The sequence below is a fragment of the Pinus tabuliformis genome, chromosome J (assembly GCF_031772625.1).
Source record: "Pinus tabuliformis cultivar Carrire ecotype Pingquan chromosome J, CPIR1, whole genome shotgun sequence".
Lineage (NCBI taxonomy): Eukaryota > Viridiplantae > Streptophyta > Pinopsida > Pinales > Pinaceae > Pinus > Pinus tabuliformis.
Window position 1 is genome coordinate 254311524 of NC_142295.1, and position 17878 is coordinate 254329401.

The 17878-nt window shown below is 37.4% G+C and overlaps 1 pseudogene; it reads left to right on the forward strand.

Annotated features, from left to right (window-relative positions):
- Positions 1-6627: 6627 nt before the first annotated feature.
- LOC149226732 (serine--glyoxylate aminotransferase-like) overlaps positions 6628-17878 on the forward strand; it is a 33958-nt pseudogene continuing 22707 nt past the window's right edge.

Consider the following 17878-nt stretch of genomic DNA (forward strand, 5'->3'; position numbering starts at 1 on the left):
AAAACACACGAGCTGCAGCTCTTCTATTGATCACACAAAAGCTTGATCCTTACAATGAACCCGGTGAAGGGTATTTAACCTTTTCCAACTAGCGACTGACTAAAATATCTTGACATGCAGCCACAAACTAAAAGTCATCTATCACTTAACTCGACTTAACTAACACTCCAACACTCAACCCTCAACACTTAGTTAACCGACTCTCTAATTTTAGCTAACTCCTCATGCAGGAGTAATTAGCTTATTTTAACATTTCTCCGCATATATTTCCTTGTTGAAATGACTGGTGAAAAATTGATCTGCTTCCAATCGGCTGCAATAATAATATACAACATGCCCACCCTAGGAAACTGTAGATATATCGATAGCCAACATTTTTCTATTCCTATTTGGTATTGGATATAATAAAGGAATGCTACCCATCATGATGCCATGAGCAGGAAGATCAAGACATTTGTCTCACTGATTACACAACCTTTGATCTTATTTTCTTCCATCAAGCCCACCAACAAATCTAGGGCTTCAACATCATTAACAAAAACCTCCTTATCATCCTTATCGTTTCAATAGCCTCCTTATCGTCTATAAGGTCTTCCCATTTAGCAATGGGAATCATAAGCATATTGCGTTAGAATTGAATATATCTTCATACACTCCTTTCCCTGTCATGATAAACTGAAAAATCTCCAAAAATCCAATTCTATCAAATCATAACATGAACACCTAGAATTTGAATGATTTTGATGTGATCTTGAAGAGAGAATTGTGAGATATTGATATCTTACTCTCAATTGCAAGCATGTATACGTGATTAGGTTTATTGTGGCCTTTGGAGTCCTGAGAAATGAGGTTTCTTGTAAACATAGGGTAGTTCTAGAGATCAAGTTTGTCATGGGCTTGATGTCCCATTGATGCAGTTTCAGCTTCAATACCAATCTTTGACAACATTTGTTTCTCTAGAAATTTTGATGAGCTCCGTCATGTCTATCCCACAACATGAAAATTCAAACCATGGAGAAAATGCTATATGCTCTCCTTAATCCATGAAGGTGCTAAGGAGAGTCACTGATATAGGCCATAAATTTGTTTAATGGCATGAACATGTGCCATTATTTAACTGGCAGTGGTGGCTCTTCCATATGGTCTAGTGGCTTTTTCTAGAAATTGAATTGACTGGAACGACCTAGATCCAGGCATTGGAAAGGCCCAAGATGCTCTGTTAAATTTCCATAAGGAAATCTATATCTAGTTAATCAAATATGATATTACATATATACAGGAGTATTGTCTCAAGATAGGAAAACTATCTTGGACACAAAATCTGTTGGTTGAGAGACTATCTCAACCACACACCAAGCTAGGGAAACAACTCCTATAGAATAGGAACAAAATCTTTACATAGAAAGTCACAACTGAGACAAGTGGAATTACGTTTTCCAACACTCCCCCTTAATGACTACTTATCTCGATATCAATTTGCAAGATCTACATCTAGTCCAGTCTCGTAATTACACCTTGTAACTTTTTCATGCAATCGTCGATGTCCATATAAAGGAAAAACCATCTACCAGAATGCATGGGTTCCCAACCGCTGCAACTACCAGTCTACTAGGAAGTCCTTCACATACACGGTTCATCCAACCTCTCAATGAACTCCCCCTAGCTATACAATTTCACCTCATGGAGTCTAAAACCAATATGGCCCACCCAATTTTATCCATCATGCATGACACACTTTTCCAGGGTGTTAAAACTCTCTTACAGAGGAACACATAACAAAGGGTATGCATGCCTCTTTGGGTCTTACAACAAGTACATAAAACATTTCAAGGACCACAACTAACCATTACAAAACAATATATGACATGTATATTTTCTCTAATTACAATATGTGACTCATAATACACCATGATTCTATTCTACAAACCCACACAAACTTTCAACTAGTTGTCCATCATCCCAAATTTTCATAAAATCAATATTTGTTGCACTTCAACCATATTATCCACCATAGAGTGTCTTTGCATCCTCTTTCTTTTTCTACTTTAATTGTTGTCTTGGATTCAGATGCACAATTTGTTAGAGTATCTAATTCTAACAAAATCACTCCATTGAGTTAGCTAAGCTCAATGTAAAAAGTTCCAAAACATTTACAAATACCACTATTTCTTTTCCTTTGGAGTTTCTAAACATGCAATTATAATTATTTCTAACCAATTGCATTTCTACATTGAGTTGATCAGGCTCAATATATTTATCTTTCCAAACACCAAGTAAATTCACAATTTTTTATTTTACCACAGTATAAAATTTCCATAATATAATTGTCGTTGGTGGAGTCGAAAAATGCACCTCCACAACAATTCCATGGCAGTGTGAACCGGCTTGTGCCGCTGGTGGTGAACTTGAAGAATTCCAAAATCCACAATCCAATAAAATCACTATCAGTTGCAAGAAGTCGAGGATGATGCTCACGATATGTTGAGATTGAATGGCAAGATATATAGGTCCACCACCATGCCCAATACTTCCTCCACGGCCATGGAATATGGTAACTTTAATACCAAATTTTTTACCAGCAACTACAATATCTTCCTGTGCTTTATATAATTCTCATGCAATAGTGAAACACCCTGAATCTTTTCCTAAATTAGAATAACCAACCATAACCTCCTGGCGTCCATTATCATTTTCAATAATATGGTTTCAATACTAATATATTGATAATAACTTCCAAATTACTGATCCAGCACCTCTCAAATATTTGACAATCTCAAATCGGGGCAGAACATGCAAGGTGTTATCAGGGCAAGGTTGTCCTAGTTCTCTGCTTATAGCTAGACGCACATCTTTGTGTAGCAACTCCACAACCATAATATCACTAGCCTCTGAAACCAATGAAATATCATAAGCTCCAAGTGAATCACTCCCTAATTTTGCAACTACGTGGAATGTATCTAGAACCTCCCTTACTTTATCTTTTGATGCTCCCAATGGTCAATGTGTTTGCACTTCTCTAGAGCATGTAACAACACACAATTCAACTCACCTTCAATGCTTTAGACTAATCTACACAGTCTCCTCCACGCTTCTTCGACGCAACACTACCATGCATCTCCTAGTCTCATTGTTGGCACCATCAATCTCTCGACCTCGTTTCACTCTGTAGTAGCCACACCAGTGATCTGCAATCTACCGCCTGCTTGACACACACCATCGACCCGACCTCCTCCAATCCTATAGTGATCTGCACCCAACAATATTCTCCACGCTTGGCCACCACTCCATAAACACAACAACAACACTTCCAGTTGACCTCTGCCAACATTACCACTCCACCGACTCTATCGATCTATTGTCACCTGCTCGGATCCCACTCTCCAACTAGCAGACACACCACGACTTTCGATCTTGGAGGTCCTACTGAGATCAACACCATGACCTACAACAATCAATGGCACCACACACTAGGCACCTGCAGCAGTCTCACTCTCTTACACTGCACCACACACTTTGATCTAGCAATCTCCTTTCACACATTCACAACAACCACACCCTCTACTCTTTATCTCTTGCACCAGTCGGCAGGTTCACTTAGGCTACATAATGCATAAACACCCTAGCTTATATCATCTCACACTAGCACATACGCTAGTTCATATTACGAGATAGGGCTCATAAAACTCTAGAGCCAACACCAGAGGTACATAAGTCAAATTAAGATTTAATGCAGCTTGTGGTTCACATAGGTCCATACAACAACGTGCTGAAGCAGACACACTAGGCCACATTGCCATCGCTGCTCTGATCAACTTCACTCTAGAAAACATGCACACATAGCGCATCCATCAACACAATACCAGTCGATAGGCTCAGTCCATAATTATCCATATGAAGTAGATTTGTTGAAGCAGATCTCAGGCGTGAATCTCCACAACCACCACTGCACTAGCCAACAAAGGGTGATGGACAAAAAAACATTCACAAAAATTTTATTCTACTTATTTTACTTAGCCCAAGATGAGCTAAGCCTAGGAGGGGCCAAGCCCTCAAGGGCTTGGATACCATGTTAAATTTCCATAAGGAAAAATATATCTAATTAATCAAATATCATATTACATATGTACAGGAGTATTGTCTCAAGATAGGAAAACTATCTTGGACACACAATCTGTTGGTTGAGATAATATCTCAACCACACACGAAACTAGGGAAACCACTTCTATAGAATAGGAACAGACTCATTACATAGAAAGTCACAACTGAGATAGGTGTAATTACATTTTCCAACACACTTACCAAGGACAGGGCCACATTTCAAATCAATCGTTGCCAACTAAATTTCACCGCTGCTAAATTAAATAATTTGTTTTCCATCACTTCTCTCTCACTCGCACCACAACCTTCGATCTACAACTTAGATGAAGCATATTCCAGGATTAGTCACCGAGATTAAAGCTCGCCCATCCAATTAAATTTTAAAAGACGTCGACATCACCCCATCCACCTAGGTCAAAATAGGAAAGCCTACGATGAATTAGATCAAGGAAGATATCCTTCTTTCCTTTATGGATGGAATCCAAATCTATGTGTTCATCTAAGGAGTTGGAGGAGTTGAAGAAGCTCAATATTAAATGATTACCTAAAATCATTCCTCGATAAATATAGAATGCATTATGACAAGAACTTCTTGCAAATAAATATCCATCTATGCTTAGTGAGGACTTTAAATAATATGGGAATGAAAGAAATTAGAGCTTACTTCCATGTCTTTGTCAATAACTGGGAGGTGAGAAACGTGATCTTGTTCTTGATCTGGTTAACTACGATGGGTGTTGGAAATTGTAATTACTCCTCTATGTGATAGTTGGTTAAATTTGGAAACTCTATTAACCGAGTCAAGTATATTCAAGTGAGTTTGAGTTAAGTATATTTTGGGAAAAATCGAATTTCGAATGTGTGTGGATGTGAAGTTATTTTGGCCGAGTCACTAGATGAAAAAGTTTAAATACCCTTCACCGGGTTCATTGTAATTAATTCAATCCAAGATTGAGTGATCAATAAAGAATAACAACAACTCATATTGAATTTTTTGGTATTTTGTCTTTCTCCTCTTTGCTTTTCCAATAAATTGTGGGATCAATCGACTTAGCGATTTTGAACAATTCCCAAATGGCATTTGTTACTCCTGTGGCTTTAATATGCCTTTCGAAAATCAAAGGATTGGAATTTGGGATTGTAGATAATGTGAGTCCACAATCCTTCAATACCTTTATATATCCATTACAACCATGTTAAAAGATATAAACAGATACACATATCAATCTCATATCAGAGGGATCTTCCAGGTGCAAACTAGAATATTAATTTCATACAAGTTTAAAGCTAATGTATTAAGCATCTTTAAGTACATTCTGTCTCAAAGAATTGAGTTTCTTTTCAAAATAGTTTGAAATTTTATTAAATTAAAAAAAATGACTTCGTACATATTTTTGTTTATCAAATTTTAGAATATTCCAAAATCTATTAAGTTCAAGTCCTCGAACATGTAAGCCAAAAAAGACAGTGTTTAGTAAATCAAGTTTGAGTTATTTTTACTCAAAGCTTTTGGGCTAAGAAATACAATTCCACTTTCTTTATCAGATAACAATGCTCACACTACGGCCATGGGGCTTTGGATTGACGATGAATGGGTGCACTATTAAGGCACTCCTTGTAATAGGTCATTGGTTCAAATCCCCTGTGGGTGCTTACCTACCCAAAAAAAAAACAATGCTCACACTACTACATGATAGGGCGTTTTAGGACATTAGTTTGAGACAAAATAACAATTTCGTCTTAACTTGCTCTAGATGATAAAAGGAATAAGCGGGATGATGGTGCCCTATCACTAGAATATTAGGTCACCCTATATTTGGATTATCATTTATGGTCTGTAATAAGCCCTTCCCTGGAAAGGTTGATAAAGAATTCCTCATGGTGCAAGCATTCCAATATTGTCCAAGAATGCATGGTTATGTTAGAGAATATTTTAGTTGCACAACCACCTTCCACGTAACATGAAAAGTAGATGGAAAGTCCTTTTATCACCCTTGTTGTTTATGGACTCATTTTCTTCAACCTCATTGATGCAAAAATTATACTACAACCCCTAATTTCCACTTATGATTCAGGCTTCCTAACAATGGTGGAACACACACTATGTTGCATACAAAAATTGATAATCTACAGTCACATTAGGGGTGAGGGTGATGTGACCGGTGAACCCAAGGGAAAGCTTCTATTTCATCTCATGGAATGAGTCTGTAAGTAACACAATTTGGGAGATGAGAATATTAAGCCTCTGGTTCTCAAAACCCTACTTTTGAGGGTTACATCTACGAGCTTAAGGATTCATGGTTCATGTTATAGGTTGTGTAGACCTACTATAATGTTTACTTATGCAACAAAAATGTGGTTAATCAGAGCCGTTGTGGAATGCATACATAAATTGATATCCTATGGTCACATTAGAGGTGAGGCTAGTACATATATGACTAAATTATTCTTGAATTATAGGAAAATCATTGGGAAGAAGTTGCAGGATGAAATACTCAATTTTTTGGATTTCAATATCCAAAGTAAAAGATGGATCATTTCTATGGACCAAGGAGAAATCATCTATTTGTTACAAGGTATTTCAATATTCTGGAACCTGTTCTTCGGGCTATGAATAGTAACAATGGCTACCACAATCTTTCAGTGCCAACTCTTACAAAAAAAACTTGAAGATGTAAAGAAAATATTCAAATCCACCTTAGGCACTCCTTTCTTATTTCCTATCATGGGTATGTCTAGTCTTGTCTGAATTATCATGCTCATCTCAAGGTTTTGACTCTAACTTGCTTCTTTTTATATTTTCTTCAATGCATGTTTCTCTTATATTTCTTCTTTCTTCTATATATAACTTCATTAGAGGGGAACTTTTAAGTGCACATTGTTTTCTCTTCAAAAAAAAATTGGTTAGGTGTCCTCGTAGGGAGTTTTTGGATTCTTCCACTGAGAAATTCACCCCCTATATTTCTTCTTTCGATTCTACATCGTTGAAGGTTCTATATGTATGTATAATATCATTCTATTGTTTTTACTCAATTTCTTCCCAATCTGAAAAGCCATCAACCAGATGTAGTAATTCAAGGTAAATATCTCATCTTTTCAGTGGAAATACCACTTTTCTCTTTTCAAAAATCATTATCTACCCTCCAGAGTATATGTGTAGAGGTATTAGTATTTTATCAAAAAAGAACTTAGAGGTATTAAAACCCTCAAGATACACGACTCCCAGTAAGGAATCGACTTGGGATTGTGTGACCTCAAGGGTTTTAATAACTCTCAACTTTATATTGATCATGGTTTTGTTAAGGGTATGGTTATATTGTTGTGATTGGTTTCTTCTCAATATTAGCACACCATTTAAAATGGCCCTTGCTAAATCCATGTGAGTAGTCAAAATGGTTTTTGATGCTAGCTCATAATTATGTATTATACACCATAGAAAATCGAAAATTTTGAAACTCAACCTTTATGAGAGGACAAGGATTAAAAAAGAGTACATTTTGATAGAACCCGTACTTTTGGCATACCTTTTGTACTTTTGTTTACTAGAACTATTGGATTCTCTCAGCGCATTAAATTAAAATTTTAAACCCACTCTCACAAATTGTTCTTTTCTCTTAATGAAGTTGTGTGTTTGTATTTAGATTCATCAATTTTCCTTTCTGTGGCTTCCCTCATATGGTTACAATGAGTCAAAATAACTGCTAATTTATGAAATAATTCATTCGGGAAACTATTTGGTAGTTTCAATTTAACTAGATGTGGTAATGTATATTGTATAATTTTGACTTTCACGTTGGTGTTAGCTCAATCCACATGCATGGTGTATCAATCATCTAACATATATTTGTGGAATTATCCAAGTAGTGGTGCCTGAGAAAGTGCTCCTAAAAGCACACAATCACCATGGGGTCAAATCATCTCTTTGAGATCGACCAATTCAATCTTTTGTGAATTGATCAACTGAAGCACCTCAACTCTGATGTTTATGTTGTACAATGTGAATGGGGGACACGGGTGGATATTGGTATACTAATGGCAAAGCTTGAAGTAGATAAGGAACACAAAGTAAAGGCTATCTATTGTGTTCACAATGATAATACAACTTGGGTCACAAACAGTTTGTAAAATATAAGGAAGGTGCTCAATGAGTATGACCAATGGTGTTGATTTGATTGATTGCTTAAGAGTATTTATTTAGCATTTTACAATGCCACTTACTAAATCCATTTTCTATGAAGAAGAATAATTAGTTAAGGGTTAGAAAATTATCCTTATCTTGATTGCAGATTCCAAAATATTCTAGAAATCTAACAGAAAGGAACAACTGGATATAGTTATGCCATCCTTCTCTCAACTGTAAATTTTAGAAACAGAATAGAAAAAAGTGAATTCAACTATTTGAATTCATTGTTTTCAATCAAATTTATGAAATCTACAATTGACCTACACTCATATCTATAATCATAAGAAAAAACACTCTATTTTTTTTAATAGTAAGTTCACTTGTATCTAATGATATTTGGAATGGGGAGCTGCAGATGATTGCGTGCATCTTTCTTTGTTTCAGATCGATGTTGTGTCTTCTATATGTGCCATTGACTTCCATATGGATGAATGGGGAGTGGATGTAACACTAACAGGTTCTCAAAAGGCTTCTCTCAATCCAACAGGTGTTGGTATTGCGTGTGCAAGCCCAAAGGCCTTAGAAACAAAAAAGATTGTGAAGTCGTCTTGAAGCCTTAGATTTCTGCTGCTCCAACATGGGGTATAACCACCTAGTTCGAACCTTAAAGATAACTCCTTTTCTGTTTGAAGTGGTGGCTCCCATTGGGGATTATGGGACCAGTTTCCCAATGTGGGTTTTAAAATGAGAATGGGTGGTTTGCAAGTGATTGCAGTAAGAATAATGATAACTAAATGGTTTATTCTATCATGCAAATCTCTAGCTAACTTAATCTAATATACACCCGGGTATTCTGTGTGATATGTGATCTAAAAAGATATACGCTTAACATGTGATAATAAAGATCATTCATGCATTAAACAGAGATGATAATGTATAAAGATAATTTCTTTGACTAAATAGTTAGTTAAAGAAATGTATAAACTATATCACATATATTTGATGATTATATATGAAAATAAACACCTTCAGCTAGGAATCATACAGTAGTGTAATTACGCATAAAAGAAAGAACATATTCCATATACAATTCATGAAAATGAAATGTTATCACTAATTAAACAGAAATGTAAGTATTCATACAGGATAAAAGTACCATATGTGTGAAGTTCTGCTCATTTGACTAATGACATTGATCAACTCCTTTCTTCAGATCAAATTATTCTCCAAGTATACAATAGTGCATCAACAAAGGAAAGTAGTCTGATATTTAAAATAAATGACCATGTTCCATAATTTCATCAAGGCATTCACAAACTTACAGAAGTGTATTCTTTGCAAATGTTTTTGATAAAATTCTAGACCCTTCTCTAAATGCATGAGAAGGGTATAAACACTATTCTAACTAATGTTCAAAAATAGATTATACAAAAATTTGAGGAGGTTTCAGACAACCTTCCTCCTAACTAGGAAATAAATCTAAAAATAAAATTGACTTGATGAGCAGAGGTTATAAAGATGACTTGTTGTCTGCTAGCTTCTCCATTAGATCACATATATTGAACATCAGTTTCACTTGAGGGGGTGCCCCAAACTGTGTTCTGACCTGTCCTGTGAAGATATCATCTGTGAGAGCTGGTGACATCCTTTGATTTGAATGGAGTTAGCAATTGAGCATCATGATTTGGCTGTGAGGCTTGACAAGGTATTGCCAATATGCCTCCCAGCTAGTCATTCATAACTTTGTGATTGCTTCCCCTTAGGTTTTCACCTTTACCTTCCAGTTTTGACCCAAGTCATTTAAATCTAGAAGCGCCTTTGGATTACCTTCTTTCATCAAGTTGGTAGTGTGAAAAGTGTAATTTACTGCTTTTACTATCTTCTTTTCCACTCCTGTCGCTCTTGCCACAACTAACTCTACCTGTTTGATCTGTGCATCCCAATCTATGAGCAGAATTTCCTTATGTGTCTCCTTAATCTGGGGTAGATTAACTCTCCTTCCTTCTTCAGTTTCTTACCATTCAATGAATTTAGAGATATTTGTATTTAAATCATTAAATTCAGTTCTCTGGTTAATCACCTTGTCCATCAACTGATCACTGGTGATCAGATAAGGACTGACATGTGACATTCTTTGAAAAGGTAATTTTTGTTGTTTCAATAGAAGGGAATTTAGCTCTACTGCCTCTTTCATGAATTCATAAACAATAGGGACATCTTAATATTTTTCCATGGCTTCTTGTAATTCTTGAATTTGCATGTCCTTCACAAAAATTTCTACTTCATGGCTTATCTTTAACATTTCCACATTCTTCTGTAATTGAGCGATTTCTTCAACATATTTGCTGGTTCACATTTTCTTGTTTAATTTTCAGTTGTTGCTCGAGCTACGCTATCTTATTTTTTTAATGAAGCAAGAGACGATGCTTCTATTTCAATAAACCAAAAATAATGTTACAACATATACAAAAAACTTTTCATCTTCATGGACTGAGGAAATACCAAGGGTATTTTACCATAGACATGACCCTCACCCCTACAACATTCACTACCAACCTCTTCAATAATACATGAAGTTGGACTACAATATTCTCCAACCAAATGGAAAACTCTGCTAACTCCCCCATGCCATTGCCCCGAAAAGCAACAACAGTCGCCACTGTCCTTATGTCGCATTCCAACCAACAGATGAGGGAAAAAACACCTTGATAAGACTCATGGATAAAAGACATGGCCCCACAAAATAACATGTTCATTTCTGATTGTCGATTCATTCAGCGATATCCAATGGCCTGGAGAAATATTGGGCTGCCAAGATGACTGATCTTTAGTGAGCGATTGAGGGCAGTATTCCTTACCACCCCCCTGCCACGTGTTGGAAGCCTAATGGAATCACTTCCAAATCTCCAATACCACTTACCACTGAGGAGCCATGCGATCACCTGGAAACTACTTTGTGCCTGGTTTTCCATTCCGCAAGTAGATTGCAGGTAAATTATCGCCGTCGGAAAAATCTAACCTCCCTTTCTGCTCAAGCTAACTTCAGAACTTGCACCAGAGACTGCGACCGCCTGAAATTTGATCCCTGTGTTGCAATCTGAAAAAATGAGGAGATTGGTCAACATACACCAGGGAGTTTTGAGACTGATATTTTCTTGCCCTTATCCAAGATACATATAGGAATACTGTGATCTAACTTGCAGAGATAACTTCATTCTATGCCTTTCACTTTGGGCCGGTGTCTAAAAGTTTCTCTGTCCTCTACTGTTTGCTCATTGCAGAGATCTTTTAATCTACTCTGAGGTGTCTCCTGCCACTTCATCTCAATCTTGCATTCGAAATTAGTCACTCCTTGGTTGGCCAATATATCCGCTAGTTCATTGGCTTTTCGTCAAACATGGTTGAAACTAACAGTTCGAAGTCTCTGGAGATGATTTTGAATTATTTGGTAAACTTGGATTAGTCTCCAGTGTTTTGAGACTTTCTCTGGTGCTATTCCATAGTTGATTCTCTTTATAAAGTTTATGGTGATCTCTGAATCTGCTTCTATAATCACATTTGAGTTATGTTCTAGTTTTAGTATCTCTAGACATTGTTCCAATGCCATTAATTCAGCCATATTGTTGGTGGATTTACCTAAATGGCAGTGGAAGATGAACATGATGTTTCCTTCTTCATCTCTTAACACCCCTACATAACCAGTTGTTCTGGGGTTGCATTTTGAAGCACCATCAATGTTTCATTTCAAATAACCTTTCGATGGAGGATGCCAGAACTCCTTTTCCATTTCCAATACTATTTCCTTCCTATTTAGTCCTTGGGGAATGATCTCTTGTATTCCCAGTTGCTTGAGAGTTCTCAACTCAGTTTCTATGGGGGGATTCTTGGGGTAATTGAAAACAGTGGTGCTAACTGTTTCCTTAATCTATTTCAAGATCAAATCCAATAGGCGAAGGGGAGTATTTTTTTCAGCCTTGAATATTCTTTTGTTCCTTTCTTTCCAAACATTCCCGATAATGAAGCTTGGTGTAAAGGTTGAGGCCAAATTAAGGAGCTTATTCTCCACAAAGTTTCTTCTCCACTTGTTTAGGGTATTAATGATACTTCCTTTATCTCTATCTGTCTATTGAAAAATGGTGGCAAAAGAATCCCACAACCAGGTGGTGTAAGTGCAGTTGTTGAGAATATGCTCCATTGTCTCCTCTTGAGCTTCACATAGTTGACATCTAGAAGGCCCCATAACACCCCTTTTCCTAATATTGTCCCAAGTCAAGATTTTCTTATGATGTACCAACCACATGAAAATCTTGATCTTCATCCACCCTTGATGACTCCAAAGTTGTTGCCAGGACTTATCCGAAACACAGGAATCTAGGTCCAGGATAATTCTTTTTGCTTCCTTAAGATTAAAGGTGCCTTCTTTATTGAGGCCCCATCTTAACTGATCATGCTCCTCTGTTACCAAGATCTTCCTTTGTTTTAACATGCTCATGAGTGCCTCTACTTTTATTTTTATGGGGTTGTCATCTGTGCAGTCTATGTTGCTCCAGCTTCTGCACCTCCCCGAGTTATGAGGAATATCCCAGAAATCCTTTACTTTGTTTAATCCTTGGGAATCTATTTCCTGCTTGAGGCTCATAAAGTCCTCTCTTAACAGCATTGGTTCTTGTTGCAATTTGTCTTCCCAAAAGAGAGCTAGATGTCCTGCTTTGATTTCCTAGAAACTATTTTTTTGTACTAGGCTTCTGTTTTCCTAGGCTTTATTCGAGATGTAAGAGCCCTTTATGTTTCCAAACATTCTTATAAGGTCACTTGTTTGCCAGGATCTTGCATATTTTTCTTTCTAGGACTTAGCCCATTGAGCTTCTGACTCTTTAACCCATCACCACCAAAGCTTGGCTCCTAAACCTTTACTAAGAATCTCCTGATCATGTAAGCCTAGACCCCTGTGGCTCTTGGGTTTACAAATTTTATCCCAAGAAACAAGGGACCATTTCTTCCTTGTTTCCTCCTTGCCCCAAAGAAAGTCTCTCTGCATATTCCTGAATTGTTGTAAGACACCTTTGGGAGTTGGGAGGGCTGATAATATGAAAACAGGGATCGATTGAAGAACAACCTTTGTCAAAACCAACCTGCCAGCTATGTTCAATGATCCGATAGTCCATTTTTTGAATTTGTCCTACACCTTATTGAGCACCGGTTCCCCAATACTTTTGTGCATTGGTCTAGCTGTGAGGGGAATTCCCAAATATTTTGAAGGGAGGGAATACCTTTGAAAGCCCAAAGCTGGAGATATTTCTCTGAATTGCAATCCTAGTATTTAAGAAGAATATTTTTGATTTAGAGAGATTAACTTCCATACCTGTAGCCATGGCAAAGTCATTCAGGATTTGGTTGTAAGTTGAAGCTTCTTTGATAGTGGGAATTCCTTGCAGCATGGTGTCATCCACAAATTGTTAGTGAGTCAGTGCCTGACTGTTCTCAATTAACTGAAGGCCCTTAATCTTGCCCAAGACCTTGGCCTGATTAATGGACCTACCCAGTCGCTCCATCATAAGAATAAAGAGAAAGGGAGAGAGTGGGTCTCCCTACCTAAGGCCTCTAGAAGGACTAAAGATCTCTGATGGCGAGCCATTTACCAAAATCGAAAAGCTGGAAGAAGTTACCAGAGCCATAACCCATCTAACCCATTTGTGATCGAACCCAAAAGCAGTAAGGACCTTCTTGATATAAATCCAATTCACCTTGTCATACGCTTTGGCAATATCCAATTGCATGATCATTCTAGCCTAGCTCTTGCTAGTTAGCGTGTGGACCACCTCATGGGCTTGAATAATGTCATTTAGGATTTGTCTACCTTCCACATACCTAGATTGTTCCCCTGAAATTAGAGAAGGAAGTAGAGGTTTGAGTCTGCTAGCCAATACCTTGGATATAATTTTGTATACCACATTACATAAAGCAATGGGTCTGTACTTATCAGTAGTCAGGGCTAAATCTTGTTTGGGGATCAAGGAGATGAAGGAGGTGTTGAGGGCTTTCAAAATAGTCGTGTTTCTTTTGGAATCCTCCACAACATTCAAAATATCCTGTTTGACAATATTCCATTAGGCCTTAAAAAAATATACATTGAAACCATCCAGTCCTGGAGCTTTGCCATTCTGCATATCTTTGAGAACCTAATTGACTTCTTCTTCGGTTATTGGTCTATTCAGGTTAAAATTTTCCTCTCTACACACCAGCTTAGGGATATGTCTTGTAATTTCCTTGATGCATTGCTCTCTCTCTAATTTTTTTTCCTTAGTGATGCATCTTAAATTCTATACCAACAAAGCTTCGATATTCTTATGAGAATCTGAAGCTCCCCATCCTCATTCAATATCGAAGAGATTCTATTGTGAGCTGTATTAGCCATGGCGGATCTATGGAAAAATCTAGTATTATGTTCACCTTCTTTGAGCCATTTAACTCTAGACTTTTGTCTCCAAAATATTTCCTCTTGTTTGCATAATTTCTCCCATTCTTGATGGTGTTTGTCAGCTTGCTCACTTTTGACTTTATCAAAACCATCTATGATCAGTGCCTGGTTGAGTTCCTGTAGTTTGGTTTCCACTAATTTTTGTCCACAAAAATGTTACCAAAATCCTTCTTGTTCCATTCTTTGAGTCTGAGTTTAACGTGCTTCAGTATTTTATGTAGGAGGAACATATTCGTGCCCTAGACCTGCAAATATTCGGACCACCATTTTTCAATGTTGCTGATGAAATCTAGGTGGGAGAGCCAGATATTCCCAAATTTGAAGGGTCTATTCCTGGGAGAATCGAACCCCTTGATTTCTAATTGAATCAGTCAATGATCAGAGCCTCCAAAGGGGAGAGCTCTAGATTTTATTTCTCTATCTATGAGCATAATCTTCTCTGAGATCATAAATTTGTCTAACTTGGAGATGACCTGTGCCTCACCTCCTCTTTTGTTGTTCCAAGTAAAAATGCCATTGTGCATTTCTGAGTCAACCAGTTTCATATTATCTGTGAAGGTTTGCAATGCTAAGGAGTCTTTTCTTAGCAATCTAGTACCTCCTTTTTTTCCCGAAAGAGATTTAATCATGTTAAAATCTCCTCCCATGACCCAAGGTATTCCTTCATGTATGCTCCTAAGATTCACATGGGAGTCTAGAAATATGAGTTTATCATCTATTCTTTGAGGACCATAAACATTTGTGACCAGGAAGGTATCTGAAACCCCCACTGGTTGAATAATTACCGATAAACAATTTCTTGATGCCTCCGCATCCATTATACTAACTTTTTGGGGGTTCCAAAGAGTGAGAATGCATCCGGCTGTGTTCTCTTCTTTAACTTCTAGAGACTCAAATCTATTAAGCCATTTGATATGGATTTGTTTTAATTTATGAATGGAGCATTTCGTTTCCTGGATGAAGATTATATCTGGCGTTGCTAGTTTTATTCTATTACTAAGCATTTTTTGTTTTCTTTTACTACCTAGACCTGTGATATTCCAAGATATGAAGTTCATAATTAAATATTTGCAAAGGAGTAGCTGGTTAGGTCTTTCATCTTACCCGAATCTATCATTTGCTTTACACACTCCATCAGGAGTTCATTATGCTTTTTCTTGCCCCTCTTCTTTCCTGGATTTCTAGTAGCTAATCCTATAGTTGATTTCATAGTTTTCACACCTCTGTGCTCCTACTTGTTAATGTTTTTTCCTTTATCCAACCTTATTTCCTGAGTTTTCCATAAAAACAACTGTTGTATTCTGTTGCATTCTTCTTGAGACAATAAATATATTCCTCCTGTGGTTCCCTGCATCAAGAATCCCTCCAGATCTAGGTTTTCCTTATCAAGAATTTCCTATAGTTCATGATCTTCACTTTGGGTCACTTCTTGGTCCATATCCAATTCTGTTCCACTCATCATAGTCTCTTTTTGATAACCAATATCTTGTGTTTGGTTGTTGTCTTCTAATTTCTCTTTTTCATTAGGACTTTCCTTCTAAGATTGGTTTCCTTTCGTAACTTCTTCATTCTCTTCCAGCACTTGAAACTTGTTCTGACTGACCTTCTTCCCCACGTTGTGTTGTTGCTTTGGACGTTTTTTCCCTCCTTTTCCTCTACTTTCCACTTTGTGAAAGCTCTCTATGTCCTTCATTGTATTGGTTTTACTTTTTTTGTCTACTTTACTGAGAGGGTAGTCTCTGAACAAATGTCCATGTTCATGGCATCTACGACATCTGAACAGGATATGCTCATAGTCCACTATCTGCACCCACTCCTCATAAAAAACTTCCAGGATAACTTCATCCAGAAGAGCTCCTGATAGATCCATTTCCACACATATCCTTGCAAAGGAGGTATATTTCCCTCTTCTTGTGGCTTCAGAAGCTTTGACAAAACGACCTAGTTTATTGCCAATGGTAGCTAGCAATTCAGTTTGCCAATAATCAAGAGGTAGATAATAGAGCCTTACCCAGAATTGTATCGATGTGAAAGTCTCCCACTCTGGAACAAAGTTCATCATCCAAGGCCACATATAGAGAGCAGTTGCTGCATAAAATTAGGGTCCTCCTTCAAATATTTTGTCTTTATCTTCGATGTTTAAGAGAAGCACTGTGAAGAATCCCTTTGACCGAGGATGTAGGTCAATGCTTCCTTTGGGTTTCCAGTGATACTTGATCCACATCTGTAAATCTTTTTCAGTGGGACATAATCACATGAATTTACATATGATAATGTAAGTCCCCATGTGTTCCCTGTGTGCCTGCAGAGCAAGATCATTTAATATTACTCTAGGAGTGGTCTCTGCTTTTGGTCTGCAAGGTCCCTTTAGTTTTTTGTCTCTTGTTCCATGACTTTTTTCTTCTTCCTCCTTGTCCTTTGTGCTACTATTTTCCTTGATCTTGGTCCCATTTGTCTCCTTTTCATTATCCCTTTTCCTTTCCTCCGCAAAATATTTGCTATTCACCAATGGTGTTTTATCTCTAATGGCTATAGCATCCTTGTAAGAGGGAGTAGAGCTCCCTCCTCTGCCGCCCTCCATTATAAACTACCTCTGCAACTCTCTGTAACCCTAGCTGATCGCTCTTCGTTCCTTCACTGCCTCCCTATATCATGCTAATCTATTAATATATCGAGCTGCACTATCTTCACTTCCATCTTCCTTAACAAAATAGATACCTTCTTAGCCTTATCCATGTTGGCTATAGCATACACCCTTGTAAACTGCAACAGTCTTGTTAAATTTTCAGCAGGACTGGAAGGGATATCATTCCAGACTATGTCCATCAGCTCATTCCCTGCCGGGATCTTGGGTGTTTCCACCCTCCTTCTTTTCCTCTATCATATCACTACAACCTTGTGTAGTGGGTAATAGAACACATCTAAAGAAGGAATTTTAGTCACCTTTAGGATAATTTCCGATGTTGGCAATGCATAATGATTTCTGTATGCTACAAACTTGTCCCTTGCTCATCCATTGACTCAGACTCTGAAGTCTTCCAAGTTTATAGGGGAGTGTGATATTCCATTATTTCCCAGGCATCCGTTGTCTTAGGAGTGTCTTGTAGTTTCTTATTGAATTGGTACCACTCCTACTCTAGATTGGTTCTTTTGATCTCGGAACTGATATATTTAGTTAG